This window comes from Physeter macrocephalus, chromosome 8 (genome assembly GCF_002837175.3).
Source record: "Physeter macrocephalus isolate SW-GA chromosome 8, ASM283717v5, whole genome shotgun sequence".
NCBI classification, from domain to species: domain Eukaryota; kingdom Metazoa; phylum Chordata; class Mammalia; order Artiodactyla; family Physeteridae; genus Physeter; species Physeter macrocephalus.
Window position 1 is genome coordinate 69,334,116 of NC_041221.1, and position 16,270 is coordinate 69,350,385.

Below are 16,270 nucleotides of genomic sequence, written 5' to 3' on the forward strand. Positions count from 1 at the left end.
AACATATTTAAAGCGGTAACTGCAAAAACTGCAATGTTATGGTTGAGGCGTTTTATGCCATATGTGTTGATAGAATGCCTAAGCAGCTCTCTCCGCAATAAACGCAAACCCTGCCAGGCTGAGTTTCACTGGGGCCAGCGTAATTCAACGACTGCATCACCGAAACCGCCGGGGTTGGAAACCTACGTTGCGTTCGGAGTGTATCCAATGTTTTCTCTAACAAAGGCACTATCTTGAGGCAATTTCGCGGGCCATTTTCCCCCTCCCAGTGCCAGCTTTGTCTCCCCGCCGGTGTGAGGTCGAGACTTGGAGGAGCCCCAGCTGCGTTGCTGTCCGAGCAAGCTTGGAGCAAGGGCTGGCGTGGGAAGCTCCACCGCGCTGCCGCTGTGGTTTCTTGCAAACTGAGCGTGCCATTAGAGGAAGTTGGAGTGCTGCAGTTGAAAGAGATACCTGCAGCCTTAAAATCGGGTTGGACATAAACCCTTCGCACCGATTACTGTCGTACAAAGAAACTCAATCGGCTGGGGTGGAGGAGACTGGGGGACTCTAGGTCTCCCAGGATGGGCGGGGGCAGCCGGGGTCGGCTTCATCCGAGTCCCCCACCTTGGGCAGCCGGGCAGCCGCAGGAAGGCCTCCCAGGCCTGGGCCTGAGCGGGCCTCATACCGCACTTCTCAAGCGAACCCCCGGCCGCCGCCGGCCCCACCCCCCGGTCCCCGGCCCGCGGCCCCGGGCCCGCAGCCCCACCCCACCGCCGACGTCGGCCCGCGCCGCCCCCACGCGCGGTGACTGGCTCGCGCCGGCCTCCAGCCCGACTGTTGGCGGTTGGGGCGAAGCCCGCGGGAGGCCGCCCCGCCCCCGCCGCCGAGCCACCGCCGCGCGCAGCCTCTTCCCCCCTCGCCGCCGGGGCGGAGGCGCTGTTGCCGCCGCGGCCTGTGAGGCAGTAACTCCCCTCTGCCCCAGCCCCCTTCCTCCTCCTTTCTCTCCTCTCCCTCCCTCCCCTCCCCTCGCACTCTCTCGCTCGAGTGAATGTGGCGCGGTGGCGCGGGACACAGCCTCGGCCCCTGCCGCGGCCCCGCGAGCTCGTGAGGAGACGAAGCCGCTGCCTGCCCCCACCCCCTGCGCTTCCCGGGGGAGCCACCGCCGCCGGGGAAGAAGAACGAGGAGGGGAGCGAGGGGACGGCGGCGGGGAAACGGGAGAGGGAGGAGAAGAGGGCTCGAGGGCGAGAAGGGATAGCGGGGAGGGACGGACGGAAGGACGGACGGCCCGACGGACGGCCCGGGGAGGGGGCCGCCATCGAGCCTGTCCGGCCCCTCAGCTCTAGCTCGGGGCGGCCGCGGCGGCGGCGCAGGCGAAGGGCGCGGCAGGCGCTATCGAGACAATAACCCCGGCGCCCGGCTCCGGGGACGGCGGCGAGAAGGAGGTGGCGGCCTAGCGCGGCCGAGGCTCGCCCAGCGCCCCGGCGGCGTCTTCGCCCCCCGCCGGCCACGTTCGGCCGCCGTCGGGTGTCGGGGCGCGCGGGTCGGCCGGAGTCCCAGGCTCGCAGCTGACGCCCCCTGCCCTCCCCCTCCCCGGCGCGCGTGGAGCTGGTTTTCCGGGTTTCCCTGGACAGAGTTGGATCCTGCTGCTCGCCACGGCAGGAAGTGAGTTTCGCACGGTAATTCCGGGCGGTGTCACGAGTGAAAAGTTTTTGTTTTTCGGCGGAGATCCTAGTTGGGTCTGGGAAACTCCTGCAAAACTCGAGACCAGGAAACCAGTCCGCGTCCCAGCCCCCACCAAAGCCACCTTACTCTTCCTACTGCGGGAGGCCACTTCACATCCGCTCTCACCAGAGAGAAATTCGGCTGGATCCGAAGTGACTAATGAAGGGAAGGAAATCATGTCAGGCGAAGCCTTGAAAAAGCGGCCCTGAGACGCTGCCCGACCGAAAGGTAATTTTCACAAGTGTCTACGAGTCACAAAGCTCCCGGGTCAGGAAAGTGAGGGAACTTTAGCGTTTTTCACTTTTTCTGAAGTTCACCTAGATTCTCCCTTTCTGATGTCGAACTGGATAGTTTTTTGGGTGCTGAATAGTAGAACTGATTTTATTCCCTCTTCTACCATCTGGACTCTGGTTATTTTAGAAAAGGTTGTAAGAGTGCGGTGGGTCGAAAAGTTTTTAGCAATCCGAGGAAGGAGTGCTTTTGTTCGGCACAAGATCCAGAAGTTTTAGTTTCCCGGAACATATACGATGTATATTTCTGATTTATTAAGTTGCTGAACCCGGCAACTTTTTGTTTTGGAAGAAAGTTATGTCACTGCGGGGAGGGATTTGCTGCTGCTGAGATGGCTGCCACATTTGTTTATACTGTTACCGATTACTTGGCTTTTGTGTTTAATTGTATATAGAGATTTTTTTAGTACCAACCTTTATGGGTATATTTCATTTGGATCTTATAAGCCAAAAGCCTTTGCCATTCTTAGTCGTTTTTCTAGGTGGGTAATACATTTCTTCAATAACTTGTTTCTTTCAGACGTTTAGAACTTGATAATACTTGTTGGGTTAATTAATTGAAAGCAACTGTCGGCTAGGTTTTTCTTGTCACTGACTTAGTAGAAAGAAAAAGGCGGGAGTAAATATTATGGACAAAGAGAGAGTTATAATTAAAAAACAAACGTAAACACCTGTAAGTGGTTTGGTTTGTTAGGACTTCTGTGCAGTTCAGAACAGAAGATAACAGGAAGGGAAGTAAAACGCTTAAAGCAATTTTCATGGGCATCACGTTGATTGTGATAAACAGCTGTGCTTTTTGAATAGTACAGTATTTACATTTTTGTGTTGGCCCAAGTGTTTTGGCCGGTTCTGCCGCCCAGAAAGTGATGAGTATCTGCCTTGGGGGCAGGGATTAGTGAAGCAGGGGGGACATTCCACCAGTCAGTTATAGATGTAAACACTTCTGAACCAGTCGGTAGTCTGTATAGATGAAACTAGTTTTGGTCGTAGCAAACACAAACGGTTTCTTCAGTGGTGTTTTAATGTGTCTTTTTAAGGTTGGTTTTTCCCCCAGTACTTCTGTGGTAAAGAGAGGTGAAAGATAGTACTGTGCTTTTGAATAAATATTAAATAAATATGGTATTTTGTTGGTAGGTGTATCTTAAATATAAACTGATGTTTATTTGCCCATGCTACCTCAAGGAAAAATAGGTGGCTTTCTTTAGTTCAAAGAAGAGAAAAGGTAGGTCTTAAAAGACAGGATCAAATTATTTCACAAGTATATTTCAAAATGGGAATCTTTTAAGTCTTACTCTGTACTGTTTTGAATTTTTCCCTAGAGCTTAGTCTCTGGAGCTCCTTTTTAAAATTTTTTTAATTTTTTAAATTGTTGGTAAGATTTGTGACCCATCAGGTAATTCCTGTTAGGTCAAAGTGGCTTTATCCAGAAATTTAAAGCGTATAACTAATCTACTTTATGATTTTGGGACGTATCATTAGGCAACAAAAGAGGTTATTCTTGGGCATCTGAAAGAGGGGAACAAAATAAATGGCATTGAACTTCGGTTTCCTTATATGGTTTATACTTGGCTTCAGAGCAGCAAAACCTTAATAGAGCAAGTCTTTTATAGAGAATTATCACTTGGGAAAATGTTTCTCTGCATTAGTGAATTTTACTTATAAAAAGTATTATAGCCCACGAAAATACCTACTTAAATAAATCCCTGTTTTTAAATATAGTTCTTGATTTTTTTATTTTTCCTTGAGGGAGCAATAGTATGTTTAAATGCAGACAGCACATTTTTAAAAGTGAGATGTTCACCTTTGTAGTTGCCTTTGAGTCCTTTTTTTCCCCTTAACAAGGCAAAATTTACTTTTCAGTTTACTTAGAATTTTATTAGGTTAGCACTGAATTAACGTAATGAATTTTAGGTTTTATACTATTGTCAAACTATAAATATTTTTCAAAGTCTCGTTTAAAATGTGACAGTGAAAAGAGGTTTAAAAAAGATGATAATCAATTAAAATATTTTAAAATGGCTTCAAATTTTGGATACTGTTAACATTGTGTGGGTTTTCTTAGATTAAATTGGCAAATCTAGAGTACGTCCAAGGTGTTTGCGCAAAATGCGCTCTTAATGGCACTGTTTATTGAAGGTACTTAAGAGTATTCCATAGTGATCAACTTAATCTTTCAACTAATTAATTCAAATATTATGTTATGAAGTCTGCCTGCTGTTTGAGAACAAACTATTACAAACTTTTCATGTATAAAAAGCTTACAGAGGTTCAAATATGGAAAGCAAATTTTTATTGCATGTTTTTTATTAATGAAGTGATAATTATAGTTAGAGACATTTTGCATGTATCATTGGTAAATCTCTAAAATTCAGGTATTTTAGGAATATTGGTATTGAGCTCTTGGTAGTAAATGATACCTTTAAGAAACATGAAAATTTCAGAAAATTAGGTGCATATTTGGGCATTTATTTTAAATAATTGCTTATAGATGACATGGTTTAGAGTTTAAGCTGTTTTTCGCTTAGAAATAGATTATGGCAGTGTTTACAAAGTATTTGGGATTATGCAGATTTTAGTGATGTTGGTTAGGAAAGTTTTTTTTTTGTAATTGCTGCTTACCTAGATTCTCTTTAAACAGACGTTGCTTGCGTTTTTTTCCGTTGCTCATCCATTTCTCTGTCACATGTCTTGTTTTTTTTCTGGGAACACCTGTGTTATAAAGTCCTAAAGATGCCTTTCTCTTTTCCTTTCCTGATAACATATACTGTACCCGTGTTTAGCTATTCATAATAGATTATTCAGTTTTTTAAAAAATTAGTTTATTTTTTGGCTGCGGTAGGTCTTCGTTGCACACAGGCTTTCTCTAGTTGCTGTGGCTTCTCTTGTTGCGGAGCACGGGCTCTAGGCGCGTGGGCTTCAGTAGTTGTGGTGCACAGGCTCAGTAGTTGTGGCTCGCGGGCTTTAGAGTGCAGGCTCAGTTGTGGCTCGTGGGCTTAGTTGCTGCACGGCATGTGGGATCTTCCTGGACCAGGGTTCGAACCCGTGTCCCATGCGGATTGTTTTTATTTTTTTTAATTTATTTTTTATTTTTGGCTGCGTTGGGTCTTTGTTGCTGTGCGCGGGCTTTCTCTGGTTGCGGCGAGCGGGAGCTACTCTTCATTGCGGTGCGCGGGCTTGTCATTGCAGTGGCTTCTCTTGTTGTGGAGCTTGGGCTCTAGGCGCACGGGCTCAGTAGTTGTGGTGCATGGGCTTGGTTTCTCTGCGGCATGTGGGATCTTCCCGGGCCAGGGCTCAAACCCATGTCCCCTGCATTGGCAGGTGGATTCTTAACTACTGCGCCACCAGGAAAGTCCCAGTTATTCAGTTTTTAAATGCACACTGTTTGCCATGAAAAATGTGTATGTGAATTATGCTCTATAATATCTAGTTTTGAATTATCTAAGGAAATAAGCTCAGCACTTCTGCCTTCTACTTTTCTGTGATTTACTCCCTATTTTGTTTATTTCTTGGTGCCTATCATCACTTGAAATGTACTACATCATTTTTCAGATTTAACTTTTTCTGTATAAAAAAAGAAATCTAGCTGTTATTCACCTTTCTCTTCTAATTCCTTTATCTTCTTATTTTTATGGTTAGCTTCATTTACTTCCCCTATTTTCTCCATGTTCAGTTCTTGTTTTTTAATTATATTTTGCCCTTCTCCTCTTTTTGAACTTTACTAGTCTATGCTTATCACTTAAAAAGTTGTTTAGGGCTTCCCTGGTGGCGCAGTGGTTGTGAGTCCGCCTGCCGATGCAGGGTACGCGGGTTCGTGCCCCAGTCCGGGAAGATCCCACATGCCGCGGAGCGGCTAGGCCCGTGAGCCATGGCCGCTGAGCCTGCGTGTCCGGAGCCTGTGCTCCGCAACGGGAGAGGCCACAACAGTGAGAGGCCCGCGTACCGCAAAAAAAAAAAAAAAAGTTGTTTAAAACGTGAGTAGAAAATATTTATTTGCTCAGCTCCATTCAACTCTGAATATCCCTTTTCATCCCAACTCAGTTTACATGTCAGTATTAACCTAATACTCATCAGTGTATTTGTTTTTATTTATGTTTTGTTTCCTCAATTCTTTTTTTCTCTTTAATATTACCAGATTTACCTCTGTTAAGATAATATCATGGTGTTATGTATTCTTATATTAATTAACCCTCTCCCCAATACCTTTTTGCTTTATTATGCTTTCGGCCTCTTAAAACACACAAGCTTATACCTCTATACCTCCCTTCTCTGTTTGTTCCTTTCTTTCCTGTCCTGCCTCTCAAATTAGGTGTCTTCTCTGTCAGTGTCCCTAAATTTTTGAAATTGCTTTCTTTTGTCTGTTTTTATGAAATAAGCAGAGTGGAATTCTATCGCTCACTTTATTCTTCTCACTTCAAATTTTGTTCCAGGTACCATTGGGTTAAGGCCACGCCAGGCTTTCTAATTGATAGTATGTGAGACAATAGGAAGGAATATCTAAAAATTAAGTTAATAAAAGAAGATTTTACTTATCTGGAGGTTATTTATCTACCTATGACTTTAGGTATATAAAGTGTAGTAGAAGAACTAGAAAATAATAAAAGAGACATTTAAGTAATCAAAATAGATGTAATAAAATCTGGGGACTTCATTCATAGGGACATCCTTATTCAGAGCCCATTTGTTTTTGATTATACTGAGCTGTTTCCTGCCTTTTTGATGTACTAGAAGAGGTGAGAAAGCACTCTGACAGCATCATGAAGCTAGGGCCTATGATATTGGGTGGGCCAAAAAGTTCATTCAGGTTTTTCATAAGATGTTGCAGAAAAATCCAAACTTCTTGGCCAACCCAATATAATGAGGGAATAGAAGAGTGGAAAAGAAGACTGAGTAACTTAGAAAACAGTAGTCTCACAACACGGGAAATATAGCCCATATTTTGTAATAAGTGTAAATGGAAAGTAACCTTTAAAAATTGTATACAAATAAAAAATTAAAAAAAAATAGAGTAGTCTCAGACAACTTGCTTTACGGATGAGTGCCTTATACATTTTATTTGTCCTTAGGAGGATTCACTCTATTATAGCATAGTATAATTACAAGTAATAGTAAGTAGCCCTAAGGCAGCTGTTCTCAAACTTTTTGGTCTTAGGATCCCTTTACTCTCTTAAAATTTACTAAGAACACCACATAGCTTCAGTTTATGTGGGTTATATTTATTATATTTCCGGTATTACAAACTTTTAAAAATTAATTAAAAATAATAAACCATTGCCTGTTAATGTAACCCTCTTTTAATAAAAATATTTTTAAAAAATTAAATTAGGTTTTTAAAAAAAACCTGTTTTCCAAAACAAATCTTTAGCAAAGAGTGGCATTGTTATATGTATTTGGAAGTCTCTTGTGTTTGGTTGAATAGAAAACAGCTTGATTCTCATATCTGCTTATGCATTCAATCTTGCAATATATTGTTTTGGTTGAAGTATATGAAGAAATCCTGTATTATACAGACACATGGTTGGAAAAGGAAGAGGTATTTTAGCCAACATTTGACAAGTGGTAGTTTTTTAAAGGAGAGCTGCAGTGTTGAATCTGAAACCATATCACTGAATTTTCCATTTCTTGTTATCTGAAAATCCGTGGTATATCTTGCACTTTGAATGAATCTTTCACCTGTTTATGATTTTGTAACACTGTGTATTGGTTGTTTGGGAAATACAGGTTCATTGAGTTACACATTTTTTCCCCAAAGTTGACACATCTCATTATGCAGTAACAAGACCAAAAAAGTTGTTAATGTCACCAGTAATCTCTTCAGAAGTCCTTAATACGAAGCTGTAAAGCTCAGGGTGGCAGATACAAGTTTTCCACAATTCTAAATTTTCACTTGGAAGCTCGAATATTAATCATTGGTAACAGATACTGTCAGTTTTTCCCTTGAAGTTACAGGCTTACTCGGTTTTTTTTGAGAAAATATCTGCCGAATTCCTAAGTCTATATAACCATAATTTCTCATTCTGTAAGGTCAAAATGTTGTTCCATTAAAAAAAGGCTAATTTAGTTCACAACTCAAAATAATTTACACAAGTGCTCTTCCTCAAGATTGCTATTTCTCCACATAGAATATGAAGAAGACATGTATCGAAGAGTTGAGACTTAATAAAATTATTATTTTGGGAGGGGGATTCTCTGGGGGTCCAGTGGTTAGGACTCACTGCAGAGGGCCGGGGTTCGATCCCTGGTCAGGGAACTAGGATCTCGCAAGTCACGCGGCATGGCCAAATTAAAAAAAAAAAAATTTTTTTTATTGCTTCATTAAAGATATACTTAAGTGAAAGTGGCATTTGAAAAGAAATCTGGGAATATGTAATGGTGCTAGTCGAGCTTGATGTCACTGTGTTTGTGCTAAGATGCTAGCGATTTTACCCACCGTTGCTGTCAGTATAGTGGGAAAGGGCAAATGATGTTTTAATATTATGATGAAAATAGTATTGACCTTGAAAAGTCCTTGAAAGTCTCCCAGGACTTCCAGGGCCCATTGACCACCCTTTGGGAACTTAGGTGGATGTTGGGATTTGTGGAGCTTTTGTTACTTGCTTTGATTTTTTTTTTTTTTCTTTTTTCATTCTGGGAGAGTCCTGAGGCTTGATTGTTTAGCTCATTAATTTGGTCTTCATTTCTTTTCAATTATTTCATTACTTTTTTGGGAAGGAAAATAGAATTTCTAAGAACTCTTGCTTTGCATTTTCATAGGAGTTGATTTTTATTTTTTGGTTGTATTTTTGGTCCACACATAAGCTCTTGAATCTCTGAGATATATATTACTTTTACATTGACTTCTGTTTGCTCTGTTAACAATATAGGAAGTTTGTTCTTGTGCTTGGTATATCCATCATGCTTTTGGTTTTTCCTCAAATGTTAGATTTTTCATTGTAAAGTTTTATATGATGGTCCAGACTATATTGGTCATTTAAGTGTATTTCCTGAGCCCAAGTGAATCCCAGTTTTTCTGTCTTTGGTGTATTTAGCTAATGGGTTTCTCCTTAGGGTAGCTTGTCCTCTTACACATATTTCTTGTCCCTCAGGAGATAATATTCCCCTGTTTCACAGTTATACTGTCCAGATGTCAGATCTCCCACAGTATTGAGAGCTGTGCTGGAGGCCTTAGCCATGCAGCTGTTCTACTATGGTTTTATTACCTGGCTGACTGCCCGGGACACACACTTCTTCCAGTGCTTCTTGCTAAGAAAACTTATCCTTTTTGGAGATCCCACTTTATACTTGTCTTGTGTATCTGGTTCTTCAGATGTGTTTTGTTGTCATCTGCTGTCTCCAACCCCCCCACTCCCCCCCACCCCCCGCCTGCCCCCATCCACTTTTTATTCTCTACAAATTCCTTTCTGATCTGTAGATGTACCCCTACTAGGTTTTTTAGTGTCACTATAGTTTTTTTTGTAATTTTTTTTTTCATATTTTAAAGTTTGGAACAATGACAGATACGCAGGAAAGTTAGTAGCATAGTGCAAAGAATTTTTTTGTTCCTGAACCATTTGATAGTAAGCCGTCCACCTCTGATGCCTCATCACCCCCAAATACTTTAATGTTTATTTCCTAGAAACAAGGGCATTCTCCTACATAATAACATCATAACTATTAAATTAGGAAGTTAACAAGAATACATTACTAGCATCTGAATCTGACAAATCGTCCCAGTGTCTTTTTTTTTTTTTTTTTTTTTTTTTGCGGTACATGGGCCTCTCACTGCCGTGACCTCTCCCGTTGCGGAGCACAGGCTCCGGACGCACAGGCTCAGTGGCCATGGCTCATGGGCCCAGCCGCTCCGCGGCATGTGGGATCTTCCCGGACTGGGGCACGAACCCGTGTCCCCTGCATCGGCAGGCGGACTCTCAACCACTGCGCCACCAGGGAAACCCCCAGTGTCTTTTAGATTAAAAGTAGTTTAGAATCATGTATTGCATTTAGTCGTCATGTCTCTTTAGTCTTCTTTAATTTGGAACAGTTTTTATCTTTACTTTCAGGGGACTGACTTGACACTTCGAAGATTATAGCTCTAGCTATTTTGTAGAATAACCCTTAATTTGCATTTCTCTGAAATTTTAATTAGATTTTGATTAGATTTTCATTATTAGATCTTTGGCAGGATTATCATGGAAGTGATGTTGCATTCTTCTCCTGTATCTTATGTGGTGCCAGGCAATTTCAGTTGTCCCATTATTGATAGGAATTGGTTATGTGATTAAGATTGTAAGTGCCAGAGATCACCTATGTCAAGGTACTCCTTTCTCATTTGTAAGTAATAAATATTTTTGGGCTAGGTGTTGAAACTATGTAAATATTTTGTTCCTCATCAGATTTTTAATATTCCTTTATTTACAGCTCTGTCTATTCATGATTACGTATTATATTCACTGAGTTATAATCTACTGTCATTTATTTTGGTACTCAAATTATTGTTGATTAGGCTAGTGGGAACCCCTTCCATCTGGTTTATTTTCTTTTTGACATACCTCTTCCTTCTTTGAGCACTTTTTTGTATCTAGCACAATATGCTGTTCCAGACTTACCTTCAAACTTGCCCCAGTTATTTTTAGTGGAAAATGGTACTTAGAAGCCAAGATCGGGGCACTTCTTGTGCTCATTGCTCTTGGGGTGTTGCTGCACCTGGCCTTCTTAGTATATAGAGGTGGGAATATTTTTACGTGTACACACGTACACATTCACATTTACATCTATATTTCTGTAAATATAGAATGATTTCGCAGTGGTACTTCTGGTTCTAATCCAGTACCACAGAGTTCATTCTAGTGTTTTCCCTTTCCATATTTGTAACTTTTTTCTGATAGCGAGAACTAGTTTTGTTTCTGTACTTTTTTTTTTTTTGGTGAGGGAGATGAGTTAAACATTTGATCAGACATTTTCAGCCAGAAGCCCCTGTAGTCCAGTTAATTTTTGACGTATTTCTAAAGGGACAAAACTCTAAAATGTAGCACATGGTAAAATACACTTAGGTGAAATATTTCATTCCTTAGTAATTCTAGGTTACTATATGAAAGGTGGATGGAATGAATCAGTACGTTTATGGTCTATGTTGGATAGGTTCCTTGTGGAGATAATGTTGGGGTTCGATTTTAGTATGAGTGCAGTGATTTTGGTGCAATTGTATTTTTCCATATGAAGGTTTTTTTTTTATATGAAGGTTTTATTGTTTATATAATCCCAAAATTTGGAGTGTGTATCTTATTTTCTTGATAATTGTGTCCTTGGAATTTCAAACCTTAGACCAATTCTAGAATGCTGTGGGCTGGGGTGGGAGAAAGTTGTGTCATTTGTATTAGGGCCAACACAAGAAATGTGTAATCTAAAAATGAATCTTCTTGGGCTTCCCTGGTGGCACAGTGGTTGAGAGTCCGCCTGCTGATGCAGGGGACATGGGTTCGTGCCCCGGTCCAGGAAGATCCCACATGCCGCGGAGCGGCTGGGCCCATGAGCCATGGCCACTGAGCCTGTGCGTCCGGCGCCTGTGCTCCACGGCAAGGGAGGCCACAGCAGTGAGAGGCCTGCGTACCACACAAAAAAAAAAAAAAAAAAAAAAGAATCTTCTTGCCGAGGCTATCACCCAGTCTAGAATAAGTTGGTTTGACTTCCCCCGTCTCTGGAGATTTTTGGAAGTGATTTTAGAGGCATATTGGGATATCTTTTTGTGGCTAGAATAGATTTACTCTCAGTCTTTTAGGAAAAGATAAGGATCCTGGTGGCAACAAACAGATTCTTTGGGTGCCCTGTTAATCTCTGGGGACTTGAAAAGATTTAGTTAATTGTCCTAGGGCTAGCTGAAGAATATCAGAGACTGTGTATAGTAGATGCAGTTCGATGGGTCAGAGATACCTGATAGCAACATAATGTCCTGTATGCTCTTTCTCTTGAAAATTGTTCCCAAGCCAGAAACCCTGAGAGTCTCTTCTTTATCTTTTTTGAACTTGGTTATTGAAATCAGTACCATTTCTATCAATTCTGTCTTTTAGGTATCTATAGAGTGACATACTTTAGGGTAGGCTTGGAGGGCTGGACAAGGTACAAGCACTGAGAGGCTTTTGTTAGGCAAAGTGCTAAAACAATTACCTTAATTTTTTTTGTTTTTACTCGTTATACAAATTCAAATACAGAAATTTATAGTATAGAAGATGAAAATTCCCTATAATTCCACTTCCCAGAGATCCTCAGTGTGTTTTTTATTCTTCTGAAGACTTCTGTATGTATTCCAACATGTAAGTGTGCATGTGTGTACATGTGTATCTTTAAATAAAAATGGAAGATATATTTCATTTATATATAAGGGGATATAGTAGGTATGTATAGGTGTTAATTAGCATTAGAATTGTTTCTAGGTTGTTATACATGTTGATGAAAAATTAATCAGTCCATCTAAGAATTGGAAAATTATATTTGAGCCAAATTTGAGGATTATAACCCGGGAAGAGCATCTCAGAAAGCTCTGAGAACTATTCCACCTATTAGAAGTCAACACATAGTATATAAGTTTTTTTTGAGACAGAGGGCTGTACGGTAAATTATTGACAGTTTACATAATCCAGATTTAAGTGCCGTTGTGGTGGGTCATGTGACCCTTTACAAGATCAAGAAGGAATGGTATCCTTTGAGTTGTTGATGCTGGCAGAATGTTGTTGTTTATGGTTGAACAGGTATTTCTGCTGATGGGGGAGGTTTGATCAATGCATAATGTGGATACACAATGCACAGTGTGAGGAGAGGGCAGAGAAAAATTTTACGTTTAAATTTCTCTTGTCTTGCTGTAAATATGAATTTTGTTTCATATACATGACAGTGCTGTACAGAATATAGGTTTATTCTTGTATTCTTTGCATGTAAATTTTTACACTTGTATGAATTTTTTCTGGTGGATAAATACCTAAAGTGCATTTGCTATGTGTGTAGTTGAAATTGATAGAATCAAATTCCCTCTGAAGAGTTTGTATCCATTTATACTTCCACCAGTTGTATATGAGAGTACCTCTTTATGAGCATTCTTGAATAAATTGGATATTAGCTAAAGTACTTGTGTAAATCTGAGACAGGCAGCATAGTATAGTATATATATAACATAGGCTTTGGAGTCAGATTGCAACTTACTAACGGTGATGTTGGCAAGTTAAATGTAAAAATTCTTTTAGGAATATTACATATTTGTATGCCTTTTGTGTTCTACATGGATTTAGTTGACTTGCTACTTACATGCTTTGGTTATGGTGTTTGCCATTTAGAAGTTTAAATTTTAACGTAGTCATATTTGTCAGTCTGTGCATTTTTGGGTTTAAGGGTATTCTTAGAAAGAATTAATGCCAAGATTATAAAAATAATAACCTAAGTTTTCTTACTTCGGCTTAAGGAGTGAAATAATTATCTAGATTGATTCCAAATTTCTAACCAGTTGTTGTAACACCATTTGTTGAATAAATCACCTTTTTTACTTCTGAAATTCTATTTTTATCAATAGAAAATTCCCAAATATACTTAATCTATATGAAAGTCTTCTTTTTTATTTATTGTGTTTTTGTTATAATACTATGCTATCTTGATTTTTTCCCCCCTCCTCATTATAGTATGCTTAATATCTGGAAGTGTCAGTTTATTACTCTACTTTTGAAAAAATTTTCCAGGTGAGCTTGAATCATTAAGTTCTAAAAATACTTCTTGTTGGTATGTTGATTGAGAGTGCTTGAATTTATAGTTAAGAAGTAATTGATACCTTTACAATAGCATATCTCTTTCTAGGAAAGTAAATTTTCCATTTATTTAATACTTTATGCCCTTCAGTGGATTTTATGATTTTCTTCTTGTCATATCCATGTTTCTTATTAGTATGCATATTTTTTTGTTGTTGAGAATTATGTATATTTTTTCATTAAGCTTATTTCCAAAAAACTTAATGCAGGAAAGGTGAGAGCTGCTGCTGTTATGAATGGGGCTATTTCTTTCATTGTATTCTTATCTGGATACTTAAATGGAGGGAGGAGATTGATTTTTCATATTTATTACCTACTGAATTCTACTGAGGACTTTTTAAAAATTGCTAATAGATTTTTAGATGGTGTGGTATATCTTCTAGGTATATAATTATAGATGAACGAGTAATAGCACCTTTGTGAAAATTGAATTATAAATATATTAAATTGTATAGTCTCATGTATTATAATTTAATATGCATCCTGACAAGTACTTAGTAACCTATCTTTTTAACTGTAAAATTCTTCCCTGATATCCTTTTTCTTTTAATACAGCAGGTTCTTATTAGTTATCTATTTTACACATATTAGTGTATATATGTCAATCCCAATCTCCCAATTCATCCCACCATCACCACCCTCTGCCCGCTTTCGCCCCTTGATGTCCATGCATTTGTTCTCTACATCTGTGTCTCTATTTCTGCCTTGCAAACCAGTTCATCTGTACTGTTTTTCTAGATTGTACATATATGCGTTAATATGCAATATTTGTTTTTCTCTTTCTGATTTACTTCACTCTGTATGACAGTCTCTAGGTCCATCCACGTCTCTACAAATGACCTAATTTCGTTCCTTTTTATGGCCGAGTAATATTCCATTGTATGCATATGTACTGCCCAATCTCCCAATTCATCCCACCATCACCACCCTCTGCCCGCTTTCGCCCCTTGATGTCCATACATTTGTTCTCTACATCTGTGTCTCTATTTCTGCCTTGCAAACCAGTTCATCTGTACTGTTTTTCTAGATTGTACATATATGCGTTAATATGCAATATTTGTTTTTCTCTTTCTGATTTACTTCACTCTGTATGACAGTCTCTAGGTCCATCCACGTCTCTACAAATGACCTAATTTCGTTCCTTTTTATGGCCGAGTAATATTCCATTGTATGCATATGTACTGCATCCTCTTTATCCATTCATCTGTTGATGGGCATTTAGGTTTCTTCCATGACCTGGCTGTTGTAAACAGTGTTGCAGTGAACATTGGGGTTCATGTGTCTTTTTGAATTATGGTTTTCTCTGGGTATATGCCCAGTAGTGGGATTGATGGGTCATACGGTAATTCTATTTTTAGTTTTTTAAGGAACCTCCATACTGTTCTCCATAGTGGCTGTATCAATTTACATTCCCACAAGCAGTGCAAGAGGGATCCCTTGTCTCCACACCCTCTCTAGCATTTGTTGTTTATAGATTTTCTGATGATGGCCATTCTGACCGGTGTGAGGTGATACCTCATTGTCGTTTTGATTTGCATTTCTCTAATAATTAGTGATGTTGAGCAGTTTTTCATGTGCCTCTTGGCCATCTGTGTGTCTTCTTTGGAGAAATGTCTGCTTCCTCATTTCCTTTCGTTGCTTGAGATATCCTCCAACATTAGGATAGCAGTCTGATTAATTTAGTCTTCAGCGAGGGGATTTTTATTGTTGCCCAGGAGTTTCCTTTAATCATACTACACTTTCTTTCTCTAGCATTGTCTGGCTGGGGGAATTGGAAAGGGAACAAGAAAACTTGCTAAATTCTGAGGGTGATTTAAGTAGAAGTTGGTTCCTTCTATCACTATTCTGCCCCGTAACTGCCTCTCAAAGGTGACTTCAATGGTATGAGAATGGCTTCTTGAACCTTGTTCCTTTACTGCTTTTTGATTTATTTCTGAGAAAAATACTACTACTTACAAACATTTTCCTTCAACTCTTAGTATTTAGTGTGATGCACAGTAGTATTATGTATATCTTTTAATTATAGTTATTTTGGTCCTTTATTTGATCATAATATTAAACTCTCTAGCTATGTAGTTTATACACATAGTAAATGTTTCCCAAGAGATCTTTGCCACTGCTTACACTCTAGAGTTTATTTTTGTCAATTTACATGTTTCACTGACCTTGATCTTATCCTTACTTTTAATATATTTAATAGATAATTTGGTGTAAATGAAAGACGTTCCCCAGAATGCTGATATTTTCCTCATATTCAGTGGATTTTATCACTGAAAGTGACTTAGAAACAGTCTAGTCTAAGTAACCACTCTTTTCTTTTCAATTAACAGAAGGGGAAACTTTTGGCCCAGAGGGAGAGGTGAAATCCTAGAGGTCATTTAGTTTATTAGTGACATAAGTGAGATTCAAAAAGTAAATCCAGGGCTCCCCTGGTGGCGCAGTGGTTGAGAGTCCGCCTGCCAATGCAGGGGACATGGGTTTGTGCCCCGGTCCGGGAAGATCCCACGTGCTGCGGAGCG

At 40.0% G+C, this 16,270-nt stretch overlaps 1 protein-coding gene across 2 annotated transcripts in view; it reads left to right on the plus strand.

Moving 5' to 3' along the window:
• Positions 1-1,491: 1,491 nt before the first annotated feature.
• The window catches only part of ERBIN (erbb2 interacting protein), a 119,851-nt gene continuing 105,072 nt past the window's right edge, over positions 1,492-16,270 (plus strand). Inside the window, exon 1 of one of the 2 annotated variants that reach the window (XM_055086598.1) lies at positions 1,492-1,930. The gene's annotated coding sequence lies outside the window, so the exon portion shown is untranslated. The remainder of the gene's footprint in view (positions 1,931-16,270) is intronic. The other variant, XM_007103288.4, reaches the window with a different exon arrangement.